This window comes from Pseudonaja textilis, chromosome Z (assembly GCF_049901715.1).
Source record: "Pseudonaja textilis isolate UNSWEBS1 chromosome Z, rPseTex1.2, whole genome shotgun sequence".
Classification (NCBI taxonomy): domain Eukaryota; kingdom Metazoa; phylum Chordata; class Lepidosauria; order Squamata; family Elapidae; genus Pseudonaja; species Pseudonaja textilis.
This window is the reverse complement of record NC_142008.1, coordinates 46,336,150-46,361,316: the sequence shown is the minus strand read 5'-3', so window position 1 is coordinate 46,361,316 and position 25,167 is coordinate 46,336,150. Positions and strand designations below refer to the sequence as shown.

Below are 25,167 nucleotides of genomic sequence, written 5' to 3'. Positions count from 1 at the left end.
CAAATTCGTGTGAAGGGGGAGGATGACGGGCTTTATTTGTGCAGTCCCTGTGAGGTTTTCAGAAGTCACAGGGAGCCAAAACTTACTGATGCGAGCCGTTTGAATCCCTCCTACACCTCTGACTGATGGGGAGGTCTCTGTTTCCCAGTCTGTAGGCCACTCGTCAGAGCGTATCACCGAGACGTCAGCACCAGAGTCCAGAAGACCGGTGAAGCGGCGACCCTTGATTAAAGCCAAGAGTCTGGGCTTAGTTTTGGTGATAGATCTAGTGAGGGCAAGCACATCAGAGGGAAGTTGCGGTACCATGATCATTTTTGTTATGACATCACCCTTTTGTAACTTCGTTGGAAGAGTGGATAGCACAGAAAGGTTAATGGCTGAGAGTTTTGAGGAAGGATAAAGCAGATCGGGAACCACAGAGATTCCTTTGAGGAGGGCATGAGGGTGAGATTGTATAAGAGCAGTTTTATCGGAGGAGAAGGAGGCAGAAGGAGAAGCTGTGCGCTGACCGAGAGTGGTAGATGGGGAAAGGATATGAGCACATCTTCTGCCACTGATAATTCATACACAGTGGATGGTATATGGGCAGCCTTGGGAGAGGGGCTAGCTGCCGGCCCCTCTACTCGTTTCCCGAGGGTTCAGTTTTTGATTGACATTGATTAGCCCAATGATAGCCTTTCTTACATTTCGGGCAGACTGTTTTGGTCAAACATCTCTACTGACAGAGGGCTTTGCTGCCCCCCCCAGGGGCTTCGACATTGTGATTTAAAATGGCCAGGCTTCCCACAATTGTAACAATTACCAGATGGCTTATTACCTCTGGTGATAGCTGCAGCCATCATTTGGAAGTGTATTGGTGTGTTCCCACCACCCTGCAGGCTTGTAGGAATTGGGCTAGAGTGGCATCTGGAGAATTAATCAAGGGAGTAAGCAAGGTTTTACAGTCTGCATTAGCGTTCTCATATGCCAATTTAAGAAGAATTTCCTGCCAAGCTGCCTCATTTGTAATTTGTCTTTGTAGGGCCGTTTGGAGGCGTTCAATAAAATTGGCATAGGGTTCATTGGAATTTTGTAGAATTTTTGCAAAAGATTGTGCGGAGGTATGAGGGTCATCCAAGCGAGAGAGAGCAAGCAGAGCGGCTTGTGCAGAAAGGTTAAGAGCATTAATAGGGCTATTATATTGAGCTGCGGGAGCAGCAAAGGCACCCTCTCCTGCCAGTTCATTTGCAGTAAGATTCGGATTTTGAGCTGCCAATAGGCGACAATGATGGAGAAACTCCGATTGCCATACAACAAATTGAGTCCCTGTTAGAGTCATATGAAAAAGGCTATGCCAATCAGCTGGGATCATTATATGGGCGTTAGCCATCATTCTAAATAATCCCATCGTAAATGGAGCCTGAATACCATACATTTGTACAGCTTGTTTGATATCCTTGATTGATTTAACAGGGATGGGTTCCCAGTGCGGGACGTTTTGTCCCTGCACGTTCTGCGCATAAACTAACGGGAATGCTGATGGGCAGTCAGAGTGATCTAACTTACCAGTTCTAACTCCTGCAGCGATGGCAGCAGGAACTGCACCCATAGGAGGGGGTAAGGCAGGAGAGGAAGGCACAGAAGGGAAAGCAAGAGAAGAAGAAGAGGGATTGGGTGAGGGGGGTCAGGAGAAGGGGAGGAGGTTTACCAACCTCATTTGCCTCCAAGGGGCAGTCGGTTTAAGAGACACAGGCGCCACAGCAGGGGCAAGAGTTGTACAGCAGGATTCACATAGGAGGGGGTCCAGAAAGGGGCCAAGTAGGGGTTGCTCTAGAGAGGAGAGAGACTCAAAAACCACCCTCCAAGCAATTAATATAGACGAAGGGGCCCTAGGACTTGCATGAAGGCATTTTCCAATCTCCTTCCATACTGTAGTTTTGATACTGCCTTTAGCCGGATAAAAGGGCAGTGTTGCCAAATGTATTCTAGGAGTTCCTCAATAGAGGTTTTTGGGAGGGGGCATGAAGGGAGCCCCCTTTTTAAAGGTAAAAATTTCATTTGGTCAATTCTCTGATTTCCTGAATGTGAGCTGCCTGCTCCTTAGAGAATCTACCACCCATACTCACGAGGGATCCGTTGTCGCCAGTGATTCAAGCGGATGAGGTGCACCAAGTCTATTCCAGACGATGAGAATGGGTGTGCCAAAGACATATCTCTTTTGAGTGGATCACGTCGGGGTCACCAGTTGTGGTGGTCTCTCATGAAAAGAAGACACTTCGCAAAGTTGTCTTGGGATGAGAGCCCAGAGAGAACTCCGAAACCCTCTTTTATTAGAAGCAATCTTGTTAACGTAGCAATTTTGTTAATGTCCTATCACAAATGCATTACATCACACAACATGCACTGATCATTCGCATAAAGCATACAAGGCTGCAGAGTTTAAGTTTGCTACAGTTCTGGTTAAGAAATGGCAACAATTTGTCTTTGCTCCTTGCTTTGTGTTCCAGCCAACTACCAGAAGGTTCCATTGTCCTAGCACGTACACAAAGAACAAAGAATCATAGTTCCCACACCTAAGGGTCCTCGTGGAGGGGGGAGCGGGTGTTAAGGACAATGTGTTAACTCCTCTGTTTTTTTTTTCTTTTAGGAGGAGGAGTTTTCAAGGGGGGACACCTGTCAGCTTTGAAATTCAGCTGCCACATTTTTTTAAGAGAGCTGGAGTAGTTGAAAAGTTCAAGGTTATTCTGTATGGCGTATTAGGAAATTCCAGTGGCAGTTAATTGGTTCTCGTGATTTAAGAAGTGTAGAAATGGGAGGAGAGAAGGGAGGAGAGAAGGTGGATTCTGTGTAACATGTGAAAAAATTTCACTTTGGGAAATTGCCTTTCACATGCCAGATCTGTTTCTAAATAAATCAATTGGAGAGAAAATGTCTCAGAGTGATATCATGGATATTTTTTGGATGCCTTACACAGACATGTCAAGTTTCTGTTTTAATAAAGCACTTTGAGATTATGGTTGTCTCGGAGTTACTGATTGGAATGCATAATTTCTGGAACCCAGACAACACACATGTATAGCAAGAGTTTTATAGGCATTTATTCAACCCCACCCCCAACCAGATCCTAAAAAAGCATTCCCAGTGTGTAGGTTCACGTTCTGAGCTCAGCACAGCCAAGTCCAACAGGCACACACAAAGTCCAGGAAAGCAGTCCACAAATTGAACAGGTCAGGATATATGACATGAGCACACAAGGCACAGAACTGGACACATTGGCAGCAATACTCAAATCCTTGGGGCCAGATTAAGTAGGCAATGCCAGTATAGCCTTCACGAGAGGCAAGATTGCTTCCTCACAAGTAGTCTGACTAGAATTGTGACTGTCTCTTCTCTGCCCTATGTGTCCTTGGGGGGAGGCGTAGATTCTACCTTCTCCTCATTGCTAATGGGTAGTAGCTGCTCCTGGTCCTCACCTGGTGCCTCCTGGCCAATTTACTGTAGTTGCCTTGCTCACCTTCAGCCAATCAACTCAGCTGAAGTTGCTCAGTTAGGTTGGCACTTTCCAAGTTCTGATCCAGGCTATCACTCGACTCTGCTTGACTCTGCTCTTTCCTCTGCTAACTCAAACTCATATTCCTCTTTTGAACTCACATCTAGAGGAGCGGTCCAGGGATGGATCCATAACAAAGTCAGTATGCCAAATTACATGCATTCATATTTTCATTAATGTCTTGTTTTGAATAGGAGCTAAGTTAAATCATAGCTGTCAAATTATTAAATAGGCAGTGGGAATAACAAAGGCTTCAGCTAACATTTATTTTTAAAAGAACAAATGGTTTCTGCAGCTGCCACTGACTAACAAAGCAGCGGGCTGACAGGCAACAGCTGATGCTGCTTGACAGCTCCCTTTTATACTCAGCTGTCAAGCGGCTCAGCCAATAGGAATGGTTTCCAGCTGGAAACGCAGACCAGAGGGAAAACTTTGGTTGAATGCAATACTCCTTTCTCCCAGAACGGAGCATGCATAATCTTTCAAGTAGGAGGGATGCTTTCGGAAACTCCCCAACCTAAACAGTTTGGCTTGGATTATCGAGGGAGGAGAATCTTCTGCTGGGCTCTTCTTCTCCAGAGGTGGTGATGAAGGAACCTTGGCCTCGAGCGACTCTGGACTTGGTGGGGACATCTCCAAAGATATGTCTGCCTCATGGGTCTTCTAGGCCTCATGTCGGCAGGCTAGAAAGTTTCTGGTTGGGTCTCCTTGGGCTAGTCACCTGTAGGAGTACTTCAATGCCCCCTTAGCTAGTCAATATGGCAACACCATATACAACTGTCTTGGAGTTGGACCCTATAGGATTTTGGGCCTATCGCCACCACTATTAGGCCTGGTACCCACTAGGGGTAACCAGCAAAATTTCTGGCATAGACAGGGTCATTTAAAATGAAGGGCCTGACCTGATTAGAGGAGGCTAAGGGCATGGCTGGTGAATAATTGGGATGCAGCCTGTCTAGGTTGGTTCACAAACTCCAGCCCATTAAAAGTTCTGCTGTGGTTAGTGACAGCACTTGGGATGGTATGCTGTATTAACAGGTACTTGGCCAGCTTGATATGCCAGTCAGTGGACCCCAATCTACCTAAGACTTCCTTAGCTGGCTGTCCATTCAATGCAGGGTGAAAGCGGGCTGTTAAGGCATGTCTGATTCCTTGAACATTTCAAACATAGTGGAAGTAAATTGGGGGCCGTTGTCAGACACTTAACAGGTCAGGTTGGCCATGGGTGGCAAACATGCATTACAAAGCCTTGATCATTACTTCAGAGGTTGTGGAAGGTATTAGTGCCAGTTCCAGCCACTTGGAGAAGGAGTCTACAACGACTAGGAAGGTCTGCCCTTGAAAAGGGCCTGCCAGGGCAATATGGATCCTTGACCAGGGAGTTCTAGAGTTTTTCCATTTCCCTGGGGTGGCAGCAAGAGGGGCTGGCCTGGTTGACTGGCAGGGCTGACAAGTGCCAAACCATTTGGATATTTGGGCATCCATAACAGGCCACCACACATAGCTGCATGCCAATGCCTTCATTCTAACTATTCCAGGTTTCCCATCATGTAAAACTTTGAAAACTACAATTTGCAGTCTTTGGGAAATGACTACTTCCACGGAGAAAACAACCCTGGAGGGAAGATAACTCTTCCTGGCAAATGTGAAATGGTAGGAATTCAGTAGCAAGAGGACCTTTTGGCCATCTCCTTCCTATCCAGTCAAGGACTTGTGAAATTACCTTATCCCTTGCAGGGTGGAGTCCTATATCAGCAGCTGTAAGAGGCAGATGGAAGTCATCTATCAGGAAGACCGAAGTTGTAGGTGCAGAATCTTCTGCTCAGGTGGACAATGGGCAGTGGTGAGATAAGGTGTAAGAATAAGCTGCTAAAAATAAAGCCCATCTGATCATTCAGGGGGATAAAATCCGAGGGGTTTGGCAATTTCCACAAAGGATTCCTAATAGAGGCTTATGGTCAGTAATTAAATCAAAATAATGACTGTAAAGAAATTTGTGGAATTTTTTCACAGATGCCACTGCTGCCAAAGCCTCTTTGTCGATCTAACTGTATTTTTGCTCAATCTGTGATAAGGTTCTTGAGAAAAAGGCAATGGGTGCTTCCTGACCATTAGGCAGTCTGTGGCTTAGGACAGCACCAATGCCAAAAGGGAAGCATTACATTCTAAAACTAATGGAAGGTCTTTGTTATATTGGATGAGAACATTGTCTGAAGTCAATAGGGTTTTGACAGCTTTAAAAGCAGAAGCTTCTTTGAGGCCCCATCTCCAAGGGGCTTGCTTGTCTAAAAGTCTATGCAGAACTTCTGCAACAGAAACTTTGTGAGATAAAAAGGAAGCATAGAAATTTAATAAACTAAGAAAGGATTGTAGCTCAGTTTTGTTTGTTGGTGTTGAAGCATTGTGGATGGCACGTATCTTTGATTTGATGGGATGGATGCCAGCAGCATCTATTTGATAACCGAAGAAGTCCACTTGGGTGGCAGCAATGGTGCACTTGTCTCTTTTGAGTTTGAGTCCTGCTCTTTGAAAACAAGTTAGTACTTTGCATACATGTTGTATTAATTGTGGTTTGTCAGTGGCTGATATGAGTATGTCATCAAAATAGGGGATGACTCCTGAGATGCCTTGCAGCAAATGTTCCATGAGGCATTGAAAAATTCCTGGGGCTAACTCCAAACTGTAGGTGCTTGCATTTAAAAGCACCTCTATGAGTGACTATGAATCTCGGCAGTAAGGTCATCAACAGGGAGCTATTGATAGGCTTGTGCCATATCCAGCTTAGTGAAAAGGGACCCTGGTCCTGAAGAGTGCAGCAAATGTTGAATGACAGAGACAGGGTAAGCACTAATTTGCATAAATTTATTAATCATACATTTATAGTCAGCACAAATTCTGATGGAGCCATCCTTTTTAAGAGGGTAATAATTGGGGTTTCCCATCTGGCGAAATCCACAAGTTCCAAAACTCCCTGAACTATTAGGTTATCGAGTTGTTCATCCAGTTTAGGGTGAATTGAAAAAGGCAGTCTGCGAGGTTTAAGGCAAGTGGGTGTAACTAGGGGATCCAGATTAAAAGAAATAGGGGTGCCCACATAACAACCCAGGCCATCACTGAAAACATCAGCAAAGTCACTAAACAAGGCATCAACCTCCTGGTCACTAATGGAGTTAATGCCTCCCACATATAGTTTTAGGGAGAGAAACCAATCTAAACCCAGCAAACTAGGAAGGGAACCATCCATTATGACTAAGGGCAAGCGTCCTTTAAAATTTTGAAATTGAATTGTAAACTTGCCTTTCCCAATGACTGGGATGGAACATCCCTAATAGTCTCGAAGGGATAGCTGGCATTCTTGAAGCCTTTTCTTGGCCATTTGTGTCAGGAGGCACTTCAGAGTGCTCCAGAACACAATGTATAGTGCAGATCCTGTGTCCACTTCCATTCTACAAGGCTTGCCTTCTATGGAAACAGTAACACATATTTTGTTAGAATGTTTAAGTGACTCAGGTAATAGGTAATAGGTAAAACAGTCTTCTATTGTTTTTGAAAATGTTGTGCTGGTTGGGAAGAAAGCTGGTTGAAGTTTCTTCCTGCACAACAGATTCTGGCTAGATGACCCTTTTTCTGGCATTTCAGGCAAATGGCATTTTGGAATCTGCATGTTGCCCTGAGGTGATTCCCGCCACAACTCAGGCAGATTGGCTGAGACAGTGGAGGTTTGTTTTCAGTAGACCAGTTTTTCTTCTGTGAGAGTCTAGGTTGCCTGAGGCAATTTATATCATCATCTTTGCCTAACAGTTCTTTTGGGAGAGCTTCTTCATACTGAATGTCTGCATTGTCTTTGCCAGTAAGGTTTCCCTGAATTTCTGCTGCTGAGAGCGTTGACAGCTCAGCGGCTTGAGCTTCTTCGATTGCCATTTTTAGCATAAGGTCGTCTTTAGCTAGGAGATGCCTCTGTAAACAGAGGTCTCTAATGCCACAGATTAGCTGGTCTAACAACATGTCATCCAGATCTCTAAACCCGTAATGAAGTTCAGCAGTTCTAAGTGTGGCCATGTCTATACTGATTGATTCTCCTTCAGCTTGGTTCTGTCTCTGGAAAGAATGCCATCTCACTATTCAGAAGGGCTTAGGAGTATAGTGGTGCTCAGGATTTCTTGAAGGTCATCCCAAGCCATGATTTTGACAGTCAGTAGAGCTAGCAATGCAGTGTTGGTGTCAAAGACAGCGGCTCTGCAAAAGCTTAAGAAATAAGCTTTTTTCCTGTGGCTGGATCGGCAGCATCTAGGAAACAGTTGAATCAGTTGATGTAGGGATGGAAGGGAGGGAATTATAGGGTTGTACTCATCTTCACTATTTACAGGTGCCAGAAATATTGAGTGACCTCAGCTCTGTGCTATATAGTAGCAATCAGCTTTTAAGATAGTGACTTCAGCTCAAGTGACTTGCAGCTCAGTTGCCTCAATTTGCTAATCCCATCCTCGCCGCCAGTATTAAATAGGTGGAGGAATAATGGAGGTGACATGAGTGAAGCTTCAGCTAACATTTATTTTTAAAAGAACAAATAGTTGCTGTGGCTACCACTAGCCAACAGAGTGGTGGGCTGACAGGCAACAGCTGATGCTACTTGACGGCTCCCTTTTATACTCAGCTGTCAAGCGGCTCAGCCAATAGGAATGGTCCACATTTCCTCTGGAAACGCGGACCAGAGGAAGAACTTTGGTTGAACACAACACAAATACTCCATGATGTTAAAGATACAGCTAGTGACTAGCTAATGTTTTTCTTCCTTAAAGTCAGTTTCCTAGAGAAAAATCAGCCTTATGCCTTTTTCTAGACAAAGGAAACCTTTGTGTTAACGGTGGATTTATAAATGTGGCCCTTCTGTTCTCATCTGAGGCCATCTGGGAAAATTGACATAAAGGCATCTAGCTTCATTCTCCCTTGTTTTGTTTCTCATGATACCTCCCCCACGTCATACAACATAAATGCTACTTACTTTTTAAAATAACATTATTTTCTGAATCTATTAAATGTCTTTCTTAGATGCAACATCCATAATCATATTTTTCCATTTAAAAATTCACATGTTCCATTTAAAAATTATCCTAGAAATTATTCTATTCATTTCAAATGTTATCCTTCTAGGATACATTTAATTAAAAGACTGCTTAATTTCATTTTATTGATAATCTTACTTTCTTCTGAAAGCCACAAAATGGCACATTTTTTCTCATTTGATTACTCAGCGGTTTTCTTAAACTGTGTTGGATTTCTGAAGTACCATAGTAGTTGGGATTAAAGAAATAAATTATGTTTTTAAGCCAGTAACTTGTGTTTTACCAATTTGGTAGTTATTTATGCAATTTCTAAAATTGCAACTTTGAAAGTTTTAGCCTAAAACACCAATAAAGAATTGTTTTATGTAATGTCAATGTAATTTCCTATTATGCTAAAAATGTTAATACAATACATTTCTAGTTAATTAATAATTGCAAGGATATTAAAAAGAATTTGTGGCAACAGCCTTGATTTTTTTTAGAAGCAATTTAGGAGTTAGTACATTAGTTCATGAAAACTTTGCTTGTCTATTATTGCCATGTTTGGGGCTAAAATCAATACAATTGTTAATACAACTCCAAATTGTGGTGGCTTAAGCCAAAAAAATTTGAACATAATATAGATTTGGATAAATGGCAAACACTATGGGAACGAAATAAAAAGATAACATTGCCCACATTGTATAAATAAAACTTATATAAAATGTTTTACAAGTGGCATCTCCCCCCCAGCAAGATTAGCTAAAATATATAAAAACCTGTCACCAAACTGTTGGAAATGTTCCAAGAACATGGAACATACATGGTGGTCTTGTAAGAAAACTCAGGAGTTTTGGCATAAGATCCAGATGTGGTTAGAGATGATTGGACAGAAAATAGATTATAAACCTGAATTATTTTTATTTGGGATTATGACTGAAAGAGGAGATTTATCTAATAGTACACATTATCATGGCCACAAGAATGACTTCTGTTCAATAATGGAAAGATAGAGAAATTTTTGACAAAGGTGAGGTGATAAAGAAGATATTGTTATGTACTAAAATCGATAGATTGACTCTGGAATTAGAAAATAAGGATGAGACAGAATACTACAAGATACAAAATAAATTTTACCAATGGTGGGAAAAGAAAGGAAGAATCCAGATTAAAAAGCAGGATTTGGAGAATGGGTAATTACGGATAGAAATGAATTGTACAAATGTATAAAATATGTATTATATATTATAACATATACAACAAAAAGGAATGTCAGGACAATCATACTGTGTCCAATGTTTTAATAATTAAATCAATCATGTATATGTATATATTAAAAAAACAACTCCAAATTAATCATTATATGTTAAATATGTGTGTCATTATATACCAGTATTTGGAATCTGTGGTTGTGGTCTTTTTATGCTTGAAATTAGCTGAAAAAAGTATTACACAGTGCTAGAAAGAGAAATCTATACCTAAACAAATGGCAACTTCAAATCTCAACAAATAAATGCTTTTTGTCTAACATATTGACAAGAAAAAAATCAGAAAATAAAATACAAGCTGAATAGTCAAGACCTTGTTGATGATCCAAACTCTGTCAAGGACCTTGGAATACTCATCTCTAAAGACCAAAGTGCTAGAGCCCACTGTAACTACATACCCTATAGAGTTGTAACTGCAGGAATGCTCTTATCTTGGATGGCAAACCTCAGATTAAGAATGTTTACAAGTAATTACAACTCGGGCAAACAAAATCACTAATGCAAAGAAGGATTAGAGAGAGGAAGTAAACATGTGTTAGACTTTAACTAGAGATAATTACTTGTATTAATTACTATGCTAAACAGTAACGAAAGCTGAGCAGAAACTAAAGTTAACCAATGTTAGAGGATTACTAAAAATGTGTATAAATGTAAGACTAGACTCCAATAAAGTTCATCATGATTCATTTGATCATGATCAAACACCTCGACTGCCTCATCATTACAACAATAGCCAAAAAGGCATTAAGAGTTGTTAATCTAATCCTACATAGCTTCTTCTCTGGTACTATCACACTACTAACTAGAGCATACAAAACATTTGCCAGATCAATACTCGAATACAGCTCATCAGTCTCATAGATTGCGGTGGAAGAATTGGGAAATAAATATTGTATGAAAGCCAGAAGGGACAGACACATCTGAAATACATCCAGGGGGAAAAAAAGATTATTGTGAAAAACGGTTTTACTAGCTGTACAATGTTCCTGGATTGTTTTATTTTCTACAGGCCTAAATTAATCATTAAGCCAAATAAGTAAGTATTTAGGGCAGGGGTGGGATTCAAATTTCTTAACAACTGGTTCTGTGGGCATGGCCTAATCTGTGGGTGTGGCTTGGTGGTCATGTGACTGGGATGGGAGTGGCTTGCTGATTGGGCATGGCTACGTGGCCATGTGACTGGGGTGGGTGTGGCTACATGGTCATGTGACGGGTGGGCGTGGCTACATGGTCATGTAATTGGCAACCCAAATTTAAGTGGTCCTCACTTAATGACCAAGTTCTCGCTTAGTGGCCAATTGGTTAGCAATTGCTTTTTGCCAGTTTCCAAGGCCTGGGGAGGCCCAGGCAAGGCCCAGGCAGGTGGCCATGTGGCTGGAAACCCAAATTTAAGTGGTCCTCACTTAATGACCAGATCCCTGCTTAGCAGCCAATTGCTTAGCAATTGCTTTTTGCCAGTTTCCAAGGCCTGGCAAACCCTGGAGAGGGCAAGGCGAGGCATGGGCAGCTACAGGGAAGGCTGCAGAGGGCTGGGCGAGGCCAACTCAACATCAAGTCTTTGCCATAATGATTAAGTATTAAAAAAGATATACCAAAACAAAAGGTAGTTTATTATGTCATGTGTTTAATGTTTAAATAATAAAAAGGTACACAAAACTATATTGTTACAACATTTTAAAATATTAATCAAAAACTATTACATAACAAAACTTTACAAGAAACAAAACTTATTTAAAGTACTCCCAAATTGCTTTTCTATTAACATCCTGAGTTACAGTTTTCTTGTGTTTAACACGAGCATCATCAGCTGTGTGATAATGTGCCCGTAACCACTTCTTTACTATAGGAACAGGGTCCCATTCTTGCACAGGTAAGCCAATTAGACTGATGGTCAAGAGGTTTGTAATATTGGAAAATGTAAGGTGACTTCTGCCTTCTGAACATATTATGCTCATCTGCGAGAAGCCCCTTTCTGCCTCTGCTGAACTGACTGCAATAGTTTTAATAATATCTCTAGCCTTTTTAATGTTTCAAGGAATTGTATAATTTTTAGAATCTTTTAGTACATTTTCTATGAAATCACGATAATCAATAATATTGATTTCATAATTGAAAAGTTGACCAAATGCAACCAATTGTCCTTCAGCTGCTCTCCATGGAACCACCACTTCTTCAATGTTCCACTAATCTGGCTCCAAATAATTTAGAAATTTTAATTGATCAATGTCTTTAAATTGGCAGCCTGTCTTGAAATGTTCACAATCCATCAATCTTTTCTTCAAATTAGTTACAATGCTTTGTATAAGTTTTTCACGAGGAAGTCCCACAAATTGATGATTTTGTATAAAATTTATATTTTTAAAGGTTTCTGAAGTAATTAATTCATCAACCTTATTTTCATATGCACCCTTTTCCTCTATAAGCATTTCAAATGATCTAATTGATCTTATCACAAGTTTTTCAGCCTTTATAATGTCTATGTTTCTCGCTTGCAATGCATTAGAAAGGAGAGATATTTCAGTTAGCACATCAACCATCAAGACCAAATCAGTGAGAAAATATGAGTTTTCAAGATGGGCAGCCATACTGGAGTATTTTTTATTTGAACAGAAAAACCGATGTAGCGCTGGATAAGCCTGCCACACAGCTAGGATTGATCTTAAACTATAGGCAGCCCATCTTGGTCCAAAAACTCTACCAATTTTTATAATTGCAATCTCATGTTGTTAGGAAATTTTGTTAAGTTCAATTAGGTTTTTATTCAATTGATGGAAAATAGAATATATTTTATCAATAAAAATTTGAAAATGATTGATTTGCTTTATTTCCCTAACAGAATCATCTAAAACAAGTTGCAGATGATGGTTTAAACAGTGCTATATTACAATATTTGGAAACTCTTTGGCTATCCTAGTGCTTACCCCAGATTTTCTCCCAAGCATAACACTGGTTCCATCAGAGCAAAATCCAATTAAATGTTTCTCCAGATAGTTTCTATTAAACCCACCTTTATTCAAACTTTCTATAACTGAACAACCTATCGTCTCTGCATCTTGTTTATCTAATTCTTCTAGTTCAAGGAAAATTGTTGGTGAGAAAGTTGGACCCTCAACTTTTAAGTACACTATAAGAGCTGCTTTGGAAGATATTGTTGAGGCTTCGTCAATTATCAGACAGATTTTGTGAGTTTTCTCAATAATTTTGGTAAATAAATGTTTCCTGATATCTTTTGCAATGAAATCTACTATTGCAACTGCAGTTCTACGTGAATGCAACCCTGTTCCCAAATCTACACCATTTCTTTTTTGTCACTCAATCTGATCTTCTATATATGAAAATGGTCTGCACGTTTGTGCCAGACTATAAACTGTAATAAACATTCTACATGTACTACCCAGATATTTCTCACTCATTTTCTCCATTCCTTAGCTTATGGCATCCTGCTCACATTGCTTTAACTTCTCTGTACAGATGTTGTGAGCCTTAGATGAATAATGTTCCTTCAATTTCTTTCTGAGGGAAGCTTGTTGGATTTCTTTACTCCTTCCTGATGATTCAATTTGGTAATTCTTCCACTCCTTAGCTCCATGGACACTTTTTTCTTCGGTTGAAATTTCAAATCTTCTGCAATACTTGCAACCTAATTTTTTCTGGGAAACGTCAAGTCCATCATATTTTTCCCTAAAATTATTGTATTGCTGCAGTGTCCAGCAGTTAGGAAGGTTCCCTTCAATGTCTGATTCAGCTCTTCCAGTACCTGATGATGTGCTGGCTCCTTCCTCTGGTCGTATTGTGGATGATGTGCTGGCTCCTCTTTTTTCGATGGATGATGTACTGGCTCTTTCCTCTGGTCCTGGTGTGGATGATGTGCTGGCTCTTTCCTCTGGTCATGGTGTGGATGATGTGCTGGGTCCGCTTTCTTCAATGGATAATGTGCTGGCTCTGCTTTCCTCAGACTCCAGTGGTTGTGGTTGTGACTCTTTTGGATCTCCTTTTGTTTTCTTGCCGAAGAAAGCAGACAAATTCATTTACCTTTTCATCTTGGCAATATGCTGCAAAAAAAATCAGCAGTGATTTGGACTCGATTGTTGTAAGTTGAGTGGTGAAGGCAGTGGCAAGCAAAGAAAGCAGGCGAGGAACAGAGATCAGTAATATTCAGTTACCTTTAAAAGTCCCTGACACTATAGCTAGTTAGTATTTAAAAGATGTTATGGAAGAGGAACAAGTTTCACTAGACAAGAATGAGATGGAATTGAAAGTGGATTTGAAAATGACAGTCTATAAAAAAGATGTTGTACTGTGATATTTTCATAATTACAATTGATTAATTGAAAAAGAAACACTTGAAATTGAAATACTATTAACAAACCAAGGGAGTTTGTTCTTTTGTGCCAGTAGTGGCACAAAAATCTTTCCTAGCCAAGACTACAGGAATATTCCCTGATGAGGTAGATTAAAGCCTGGCATCTTTTTTGTGAACTCATTTATATGTCTAAATATGTCTGGATATTCAGTGACCATTTTGCTTTCCATTGGGAATCAACATTAAAGATACTCTACAAGTGCCAAACAGGGCTTCCTGAATTTGCGTTTTCTGGCTGATAAATGAGAAAGTTGAGCATGCACTGGTAGGAGCATGCACTGGTAGGAATGAGTTGTTTATAATTTTTCTGTATTCTTTCATAATGAATCTTGGCTTCGTATAGCAGTGCTATATGACTCAAAACAGAAAGCCAGCCTGTCGTAGAAGTTTTAATACATTAGCTCAAACTCACAGCCCGTGGGCCAGATGCGTCATGCACTGGGCATGCCCATGCCCAGTTTAATAAAGGGGGGAAAATTGTGATATATCACGTGGTGATGCCATGACGCCATGAGTTTGACACTCCTTCATTAGCTTATAATCTTCATGACATCATTGAGTCTTGGATCTAATTTATTAGTATGGCAGCTGTTAAGCCATACGGAGGCATAGTAATATGCTGCTCAATAGACCAATCCTAGTATTGATAACCTGAGGGTGGCAGAGGAAGCTTTGCATTTAGTTTCACATAATTTCTGGAATATGTTGTTCCTAGTATTGATTTTTGTGACTGTATTCTCTAGGTGTATCTTATAGGAGAGAGATCCAATGTTATTCCAAGAATGGGGTTATAGGATGGGGCTATAGTAGGTTTGTATTTAAGTAGACCTTCAGGGCTTTAATGCTAGTTTGTTGTTAAGGGGGAAACATGTAGTTAACATTTTGCTGGTGTTAGGAATGAGCTTCTAGTCAGTGAAGAATTTTCCCAAGAATCTTTGACCAGAAGATTGTCTGCCATCTCCATGTTTAACAGATTTAACAGATAATCAGAGTTGGAAGGGACCTTGTAGGTCATCTACTCCAACCCCCTGCCCAAGTGGGAGACCCACACCATTTCTGACAATCTCTTCTTGAAAGTCTCAAGTGATGATGCTCCCACAACTTTGGAGGGCAAGCTGTTCCATTGGTTGATTGTTCTCACTGTCAGAAAGTTTATCTTTATCTCCAGGATAAATCTCTCCTTGTTCAGTTTCCATCCACTATTCTTTGTCTGGCCTACAGGCAGGGGTGGGATTCAAATTTTTTAACAACCGGTTCTGTGGGTGTGGCTCAGTTGGTGGGCGTGGCTTGGTGGTCATGTTATTGGCTGGCATGGCCAACTCAATATCACTTACATCGAGGCATGCATCTCCTCGCCTGGCCTCTCATGACCGTGAGGATGCTGCAACAGTTGTGTGAAAAATTGTCATAAATCACTTTTTTCAGTGCCATTGTAAGTTTGAATGGTCACTCCACACAAGCAAAGTACAAGCAAAGGTGGGAAAAAAAAACTCCAGAGAAGTTCCTGAAACAGGAAGTCTAGTCCTGCCAAGAATGTAATAAGGATTAACAGAGAGGCAGTTTCTGTAAGCAACACCAGAATGTTTCCTTCCTGTCTTCCTTACAGGATTAGGCCAGTAATTTCTTCTAACAACCAGTTCTCTGAACTGCTTAGAATGTTAACAACCGGTTCTAGCGAATAGGTGTGAACTGGTAGAATCCCACCCCTGCCTACAGACACTTTAAAAAATAGCTTGACCCTTACTCTCAGTGGCAGCCCCGCAGCTGTGTTTTTGTACTTTTATTGTGTATATTGTTGCCAGCACTTCTGATATGTTTAAGTTGAATAGTGAAGGTGTCATTTCAGAGCCTTGTGGGAGACCATTGTTTAATCTTCTTACCTTACTTTTGTTTTCCCTCATAATTATCACTTTGCATGTTATTCATTAGTTGAAATTTTAAAAGAGGATAATATGCAGATTAAACTCAATAAGGCAGATAAGGAGAGTTACAAAAATTCAAATGTGCCCTTAAATATTTCACTGCCACTTGGACTTTAGTCAAAATTTTTGTAATTGTCCTTTTTTATCTTGTTTACTTTAATCTGCATTGTTGAAAATACGGCTTTTGAATGATTAAACATTAAAAATTAAAAAGTATGCTTGAGACAATATAATAGGGGAATTGATATGAAAGTTTATTTTGCCTTATAACCTTTACCACAATGATTAAAAATAGCTTTCAAGTATTTTAATATCTGCAATTTTTCCTTATAACAGTTTTATTAAGAATGCATTCAAAGTATTGAAAATTTCTATTTTTTCATTGCTCTTTACAAATTTTTATTTATTTATTTATTTTATTTTTATTTGTCAATTGCTTACAACATAATAGGTATAAGTAAAAACAGAGTTATGAATACATGGATACATTTGAGAAAAAAAAGAAATAAAAGAAACAATAGGACAGACAGTAGGCATGTTGGTGCGCTTCTGCACATCCCCTACAGACCTCTTAGGAAAGGGGTGAGGTCAATAGTAGACAGTCTAAGGTTAAAGTGTTTGAGGTTTGGGGAAGAAACCACAGAGTCAGGTAGAGTATTCCAGACACTGACCACTCTGTTGCTGAAGTCGTATTTCCTGCAATCAGGTTTGGTGTGGTTAACCTTGAGTTTGTATCTATTGTTTGCTCTAGTGTTGTTATGGTTAAAGCTGAAGTACTCATTGACAGGTAGGACATTGCAATGTATGATTTTATATACTATACTTAGATTGGACCGAAGGCAGCGTAGTTCTAGGTTTTCTAGGTCTAGAATTTTGAGTCTGGTGGCATAAGGTATTCTGCAACGAGTAGAGGAGTGGAGAACTCTTCTTGTGAAATATTTCTGGATTTTCTCAACTGTGTTAATATCAGATATGTAATGTGGGTTCCAGACTGATGAGCTGTATTCGAATATTGGTCTAGCAAATGTTTTGTATGCTCTAGTTCTTAGTGTAATATTACCAGAAAAAACGCTACGTAAGATTAGGTTAACAACTCTTAACGACTTTTGGGCTATGTAGTTACAGTGGGCTCTAGCACTTAGGTCATTTGAACTGAGTACTCCAAGATTCTTGACAGAGTCTGGATCATCAATAAGGTCTTGACTATTCAGCCTGTATTTTATTTTCTGATTTTTTTTGCCAATATGTAAGACAGAGCATTTCTTTGTTGAGATTTGAAGTTGCCATTTGTTTGACCGTTCTGATACATAGTCAAGGTCTTTTTGAAGGGTAGCAATATTGTCTGTGGTGTTGAATAGCTTTACATCATCAGCGAAGAGAATGCAGTTGATCTTGATATGATCACAGAGGTCATTTATGTAGAGTATGAGAAGAGTTGGTCCTAGAACACTGCCTTGGGGCACACCACTTTTGTTGACAGGTACAGAATTTGATAGGACACTCCCAATTTTGACCATTTGTTGTCTGTTTGACAGGAATGCTTCTGTCCAGTTATGCAGTTGTCCAGAGATATTGTAAGATTTTAGTTTTAGGAGTAGTTTGTTGTGTACCACTGAATGAAAGGCTTTACAGAAGTCTATGTAGATTGCATCTGTTGCTTTGCCCTGATCGAGTTGTGTAGTCCATATGTTTTTGCAGTGTAAGAGTTGCAGATTACATGATATTTTTTCCCTGAAACCAAATTGTTTATTAGAGAGTAGATTGGTTGTTTCTAAGTGGAGGATGATGGATTGGTTAATAATTGATTCCATGACTTTACAGGTGAGGCAGCATAAAGAGATTGGTCTGTAATTTTCAACTAGGCTGGGGTCTCCCTTTTTGAAGATGGAGATGACCGTGGCTTGTGACCATAGTTTTGGCAAGGAGCTGGTCCTGAAAGATTTTTCAAAGATTATGCTTAGAGGTTCATCTATGGCAGTAGGTAGCTTTTATAAGAAGTAGGTACATATTCCGTCCAGTCCAATAGATAGGGATGGTTTTAGATTGTGCAGTTCTTTTTCAACAATGTCTTCTGTAAAATCGACATGTATTAGATCATTGTAGTTGTCTGTGGTTCAACTAGGAAATGGAAATGATCCATTGCTGTTTACAAATACTGAGCCAAAGAATGCATTAAAGAGATTGGCTTTAATAGTGTCATCGTTGCAGTTTTTACCATTAGGTCCTTTCAGGGGTGGGATGGATCTTGAATCATTTAGTTTGTTGTTTATAAAATTGTAGAAAGTGCAGGTGGAATTGGTGCATAGAAGGTTTTCTTCTTGTTTAATGTGATATTTGGTGCATTCAGTTTTTATCTGGTGGCATAAATTTTTGTATCAGCTTTTGAAGTTGGCAACGTGACCAGATTTGTTTTTCCACCAAAGTGATTTCTTTTTGGATTGAAGCTTCCTTATTGTTATGGGTAATTTGTTTTTTCTGGTTTTGGGAGTTGTTAATGGTACATATAGTTTGATGACTCTTTTGACTTCAAGTAAAAATATGTTGTAATGGTCTTCTATGGTATTGCATCCAGACAATAGAAATTGCCAATCAAGGGATGAGAGATCATTGTTCATAAGATCATAGTTGCCTTTTTTGAAGTGATAATTGGGGATTCCGTCATTGTGATTATTTTTGTGTGGACGTATGTTGAGACAAAAGTCAATCATGTTGTGGTCACTGTTGGAAAAGGGTTCTTTAATTTGTATTCCATAAATTGAATTCAAACTATTGCAGAAGAGAGGCAGTTGTTACGTCTAGTGTTGTTGGTTACTAGTTGTTCTAGTCCCAGATTTGTTACTGCACTTTAGAAGGTTGCATGTGTGGGTTCAGTTGTACATTTGTTAAGGGTCCAGTTAATATGAGGTAGATTGAAGTCACCAAGAAAGATAAAAGCGTGTGGGCAGGATGCTGCCCATGCTAGTAGTATATTTAGCTTGTTTGCATGTTCGATGTCAAAATCAGGGGCTCTGTAACATAGTAAGAACCGAAATGTGATATTTAAGGACAGTTCACAGACGATGGTCTCAGGAATAGCAAGCTCCTGGGTAACTTGGATGTTTTTTAGATGTAGGGACTTTTAATAAATAATTTGTTTATATTACTTTCTTCTATTTAATACATTTTACATTTTATAAATTGTAACCTTCTATATTAATGTAGTTGTAGGAAATGGCCCAGGAGAAAACTGAATTTTTAATCTCTTATTTATGTTTGTTGTAGGTCTAGAATAAGACAAATGCTTTATTGTGAAATAAATGTATTCTTGGATATTCTCCCCTGAAATGTTTAAATTATTGTTAATTCATATATTAACAAAATGAGAAATCTTTTTTCTTGTTATTAATTATTTTCTTCTAACATGAATGCTCTATATAGTCATTATTAAATAAAAGGATGTGGATGTTATATTTGAACTTTGGCTAGAAATCATTGTTTTATAATCCAGATAAATACAATTAATACCAAATGCAGTTGTTGTTTGATTGTTTAAATTTAGCTCTTTATTATAAAATTCTTGCAATTGAAGTTTGGAAGAAAACAGATAATGGAAAATGGCATGAAATAAGAACAAAAAGAATTTGAGAATATTTTTATCCATTACCATCTTTCAAAGGCATGACTAACCATAAAATATTCACCATTGCATTTAAATTAACTAAGGAATTAATTACTGCTTCAGTGTATATTCTTTATAATTATGACAAAATCTATATCTTTTAAATGGTTTTGGTTTCATGTGAAAATTTTCCACATTTTATATCATGTGTAATAATAGTATATGTGATTATTCAATCAGATACTTGAAAAAGCTTTCAATTTTCAAAGCTAAATTTAGCTAATTAATTAATTTGTAAAAATGAGAAGAAATACTAATAATTAACACCAAAATTATCTAAAGAATTAATGCATGTTAATTGCATATGGGCTCAATAATGAAGCATTAATTTAGAGTTAATTATGAAACATAATGAACTATGCAGTTAATCTGGATATATTATTATAAAAATGATATTTTTTAATTCAAAAGATATTAAGTTTCATTTAAAATATCACTGCAATATATTGGATAGCATCTTACCAAAATAGGATACAGTCCCTGAATTTTTCCCTAGTTTGGGCTTTTAATTGAGTTATAAAATGTATATTTGTTTTCTATTTGCCTTATACATTTTAATTTTAAAATTAAAAATAAAAGAGGAATAATTCCTCTTATTACTATTATTATTTTATTGTTTTTATTGTTTTATTATTCTGCAATAATCACCAGGGTGACCAATAAAATAAATTAATGATTATATACTCAGTATGCTTATGGAGCATCTCATGCCATCAGTTTATTATTTATACAACTTTCCCTCAACTTCATGACAGATATACTGTACTACAACTTTTGTCATAAGAAAGCTTGGGTAGCCAATGGAAAGCACCAAAGGAAGGCATTCTGACTAAATGGGAACCTTTAAAGGCATTCTGACTAAATGGGAACCTTTAAAGTATCGAAAAAGCTTGTTTTTAAAGCTTGTTTTTCTGAGAGTTTCCATGGAGTTTTCAGGGCTTCTAGATTTTTATGATCAGTCCAGATTTCAAAGGGGATTTGGTTTCCTTCTAGGAAATGTCTCCATGTGAGGACTGCCCATCACACAGCATTAGCCTCTTTCCCCCATCTTTGTTCGGTTCCTGTCAATTTCTTGGAAGTATAATCACATGGTTGTCCACATCCATTCTTTTGGAGTAGAACTGCTCCAACTGCGACATCGCTAGCGTCTACTTGGATGACAAATGGTTGTTCAGGTCTGGGTGTTTCAGGATTGGTTCTGCTGAGAACAGTTGTTAAAGTTTTTCAAATGCCACTTGGCATTCCATCATCCAGGGAAGGGGTTGCCTCGGTTTGGGTTTCTCCCCACCCCCTTTCATTTTTAACAAGTTCATGATGGGGAGGGCGATATTTGCAAAAGCTGGAATGAACTGGTGCTAAAAGTTTGCAAAACCCAGGAAGCTCTGCAGTTGTTTGCGACTATGGGGTGGTTTCCAATTGATGACAGCTTTTACTTTTTGTGGGTCCATCTCTATTCCCTCAATTTTTTCTTGATGGAATTCACATTTTGAGAGTTTTGCATATAGTTTGGCATTTAGGAGTTTTGTGAGTACTGCTTGGAGTAACTTGATGTGTTCTTCTTTTGTTTTGGTATAGATTAAAATATCATCGAGATAAACAAGGACTCCTTTGTACAAAAAAATCATGGAGAGTCTCATTAATTAATTGCATGAACACAGCAGGTGCTCCTTGTAGTCCAAAAGGGAGCACTTTAAATTGGAAGCATCCCAGTGGGGTGTTTATTTGATGTATATTGGCATCCCATGACACTATAAATTTTAGAACATATTTGATTCAATCAGTTGGCAAAACAATTCTATAGGGGTGTCCAAAAGAGCAGAGTCCACCCTATAATGATTTCCTGAATCTATGAGAAATTCACAGAAAAAAGTCAGTGGGTGTAAACTTTCAATCACTAATATGAACCCTAAGAGATGATAGTCAAGAAAACTTCCCACTAGTATAATTTATATATGCCTTGAGGACAGTTCAAAGTGTCAGAAGAATGAAGCATGAAAGGCAGCTATACTCACGTTTATTTGAATAAATTAGCATTTTATTACAGTCCAGACCAGATCATAAAAGTTAAAACAACTAAATATAATTTAAGAATATAATAAAACCTTATTAATTAAGTGAATAGCCTACTTATTTCATTATGAACAGAGTAAAGGTTTATGGCTTGCCACAGAATATAACAATTGTATATGTATTTAGGGGCACTTATATTTTGTGAGAATTCTAAATACCATTGGATCGGCAATTTCTATTCATTGGATGCAATACTGTAGAAGACAATTACAACATATTTTTATTTGAAGTCAAAAGAGTCATCAAACTATATGTGCCATTAACAACTCCCAAAACCAGAAAAAACAAATTACCCATAACAATAAGGAAGCTTCAATCCAAAAAGAAATCACTTTGGCGGAAAAACAAATCTGGTCACGTTGCCAACTTCAAAAGCCAATACAAAAATTTATGCCACCAGATAAAAAAATGAATGCACCAATTATCATATTAAACGAGAAGAAAACCTTCTATGCACCAATTCCACCTGCACTTTCTACAATTTTGTAAACAACAAACTAAATGATTCAAGATCCATCCTACCCCTGAAAGGACCTAATGGTAAAGACTGCAAAGACAACACTATTAAAGCCAACCTCTTTAACACATTCTTTGGCTCAGTATTCGTAAACAGCAATGGATCATGCCCAGTATTTCCTAGTCGAACCACAGACAACTACAATGATCTAATACATACCGATTTTACAGAACACATAGTTGAAAAAGCACTATGCAATCTAAAACCATCCCTATCTATTGGACAGGATGGAATATGTGCCTACTTTTTAAAAAAGCTATCCACTGCCATAGCTGAATCTCTAAGCAAAATCTTTGAAAAATCTTTCAGGACCAGCTCCTTGCCAAAACTATGGTCACAAGCCACGGTCATCCCCATCTTCAAAAAGGGAGACCCCAGCTTAGTTGAAAATTACAGAACAATCTCTTTATGCTGCGTCACCTATAAAGTCATGGAATTAATTATTAACCAATCCATCATCCTCCACTTAGAGACAAACAACCTACTCTCCAATAAACAATTTGGTTTCAGAAAAAAACTATCCTGTAATCTGCAACTCTTACACTGCAAAAACATATGGACTACACAGCTCAATCAGGGCAAAGCAACAGATGCAATCTACATAGACCTCTGCAAAGCCTTTCATCCAGTGGTACATGACAAACTACTCCTAAAACTAAAATCTTATGATATCTCTGGACAACTGCAAAAAACCAAAAATAAATAAATAAAAATAAATAAATAAAAATAAACAGCCAGGTAATCTATCAATTAAAAAATGGATTAGTTGGGCACAGAATGCTTTTTTAAAAAAAGGATTTTATTGCTTTTCTATTGTTTATATTTTGTTAGTGCTTAATAAACATCATTTTGTCTGGGTTATTTAATTGCTTAGCAATACAGATTACATTCTTAATCTCTGCCTCTTTTTTCCAACCACTGGTAAAATAAAGTCCATGTTTGATAATATTAGTTGTCTTCTTTTGTTTAACCTTCAATGTAAGTCTATCCATTTCTGCACAATCTAGTATCTTCCTAACTATTTCTTCGTCTCACAGTGTTTCTTTATTTTTCCAATATTATGCAAATATAATCCGCTGCTGTTAAGATGTGCCATATTAAATATATACTTTGCTTATCAAGTTTTTCTGATGTTGTAAGCATCCACACGACTAACCTGATTTTATGACCTTTTTGCAGTCGTCATTAAGTGAGCAACATAGTCATTAAGTGAGTCAGGGCATTCCTTTTTTCTGGAAACTGGCTGAAAATGTCAATTTCTGGCAAAAAAAAGTGTTGTAAATTGCATCCTATGATTGTGGAACACTGCAGCTGACTGTAAAGTTGAGTCTTTTGAAGTTTTTAAAGTCACCTCCCCCCTCCCCAAGTGGTACTAATGATCAAATTCTGGAGTTTCAACAGAGGCACATCCCCTAGTCACATGTCTGCATTTTAAAAATTCTGGAAATGGGTTGTAAGTTTCCTTTTGGGGAGTTCTATCATAATTTCAAACAGTCGCTAAGCAAGCAAATGTTTTCTGTTACACATCTTCATATCATTATGAAATCTCCTGGTAGCTCACTTTTTCAATATGAAACAGCAAGTAGAAAGTATTTTCTCATTAAACAATATAATTCCATTGCAGTTGTCTTCCTCCTTGAAAGTTATTTTGAAAGCAAACTATTTAATCAAATTGCATTAGCACTTAATGAAACAATGTAAGAGTATTTTCTTCTTTTATGGTACTAAGCAGTTGATCAGCCATTTTATTTCAGTCTCAGACCCATACAAGAAATAGCTCCTTAAGTTATTTGTAAGTAGTATAGAAAGTCTAGCTTAAGAAAACTGTAAATAAAAATTAAAATACAGTTATAAAACAATCTGGCTGGGGTTCATAAATGAAACCCCAAAGCAGTAATATATATCTTCTTCTCCTTCCTAGCATGTTCCCCCAGGTACAGGGTCTGCTTTTGGGATCATTGAATACCACTTTGCACGGTCAGCTATGTCTCCAGGACATAAGCCCACGGTTTACATATCTTTGTTGATGATGTCTTGCCACCTCAGTTTTGGATGTCTGTAAGGTCGCCGGCCATTGACTTCTACTTGGTAGGCAGTCTTGGCCACGGTGAAAGGTACTGCTCTTTGGACGTGTCCATACCAGCAGAGTTGGCCTTCTCTCATCTTTTCTATAATTGGTGCCACACCAAAATGTTGTTGAAAAATGTCATTTGTGATATGGTTAAGAAGGGAGATGCCCAACTGAATGTTTGCATTTCCATGGTATTGAGATAGCTTTTCGTCCCTGTTGTTGCTGTCCAGCATTCAGTGCCATACAGTGCAACAGGGCAGATGGTTGTCTTGTAAATCTTATATTTAAGACAGGTTGGCATTTGGCTGTCACATAACACACCAGTGAGTTTTCACCAATGCATTCAGGCCACATTGACCCATGCTTGCACCTCACCTTTGATGTCGCCATTGCCTTGGAGATGGGATCCCAGATACCGAAAAATGTCCATTTTCTTTAGTTTTTTCCCATTGATTTGAAGTGTTCTAGGGGTGGCAACAGTCTCTAAGTACTCAGTTTTCTTTTTTTAAAAAAAAACAAATTTTATTGATTTTACAAAACAATACACAAACGAAACATAAAATATAATGACATAAGAAATCTTTTTCTAAAAAAACCAATACATCTTATTTAAAGACAGAATTATTCCAAGTTATTACATTTCCATACAAACACAACTTAATATATATATTTACCTTATCTGTTCATCTTCATATCTTATCCCGAACTTCTCTTTATTACTTCCTTT

At 38.3% G+C, this 25,167-nt stretch overlaps 1 pseudogene; it reads right to left on the bottom strand.

The window, feature by feature from the left end:
• Window positions 1–11,486: 11,486 nt before the first annotated feature.
• On the bottom strand, window positions 11,487–24,870 carry LOC148123993 (E3 SUMO-protein ligase KIAA1586 pseudogene; annotated as a pseudogene).
• Window positions 24,871–25,167: the final 297 nt, after the last annotated feature.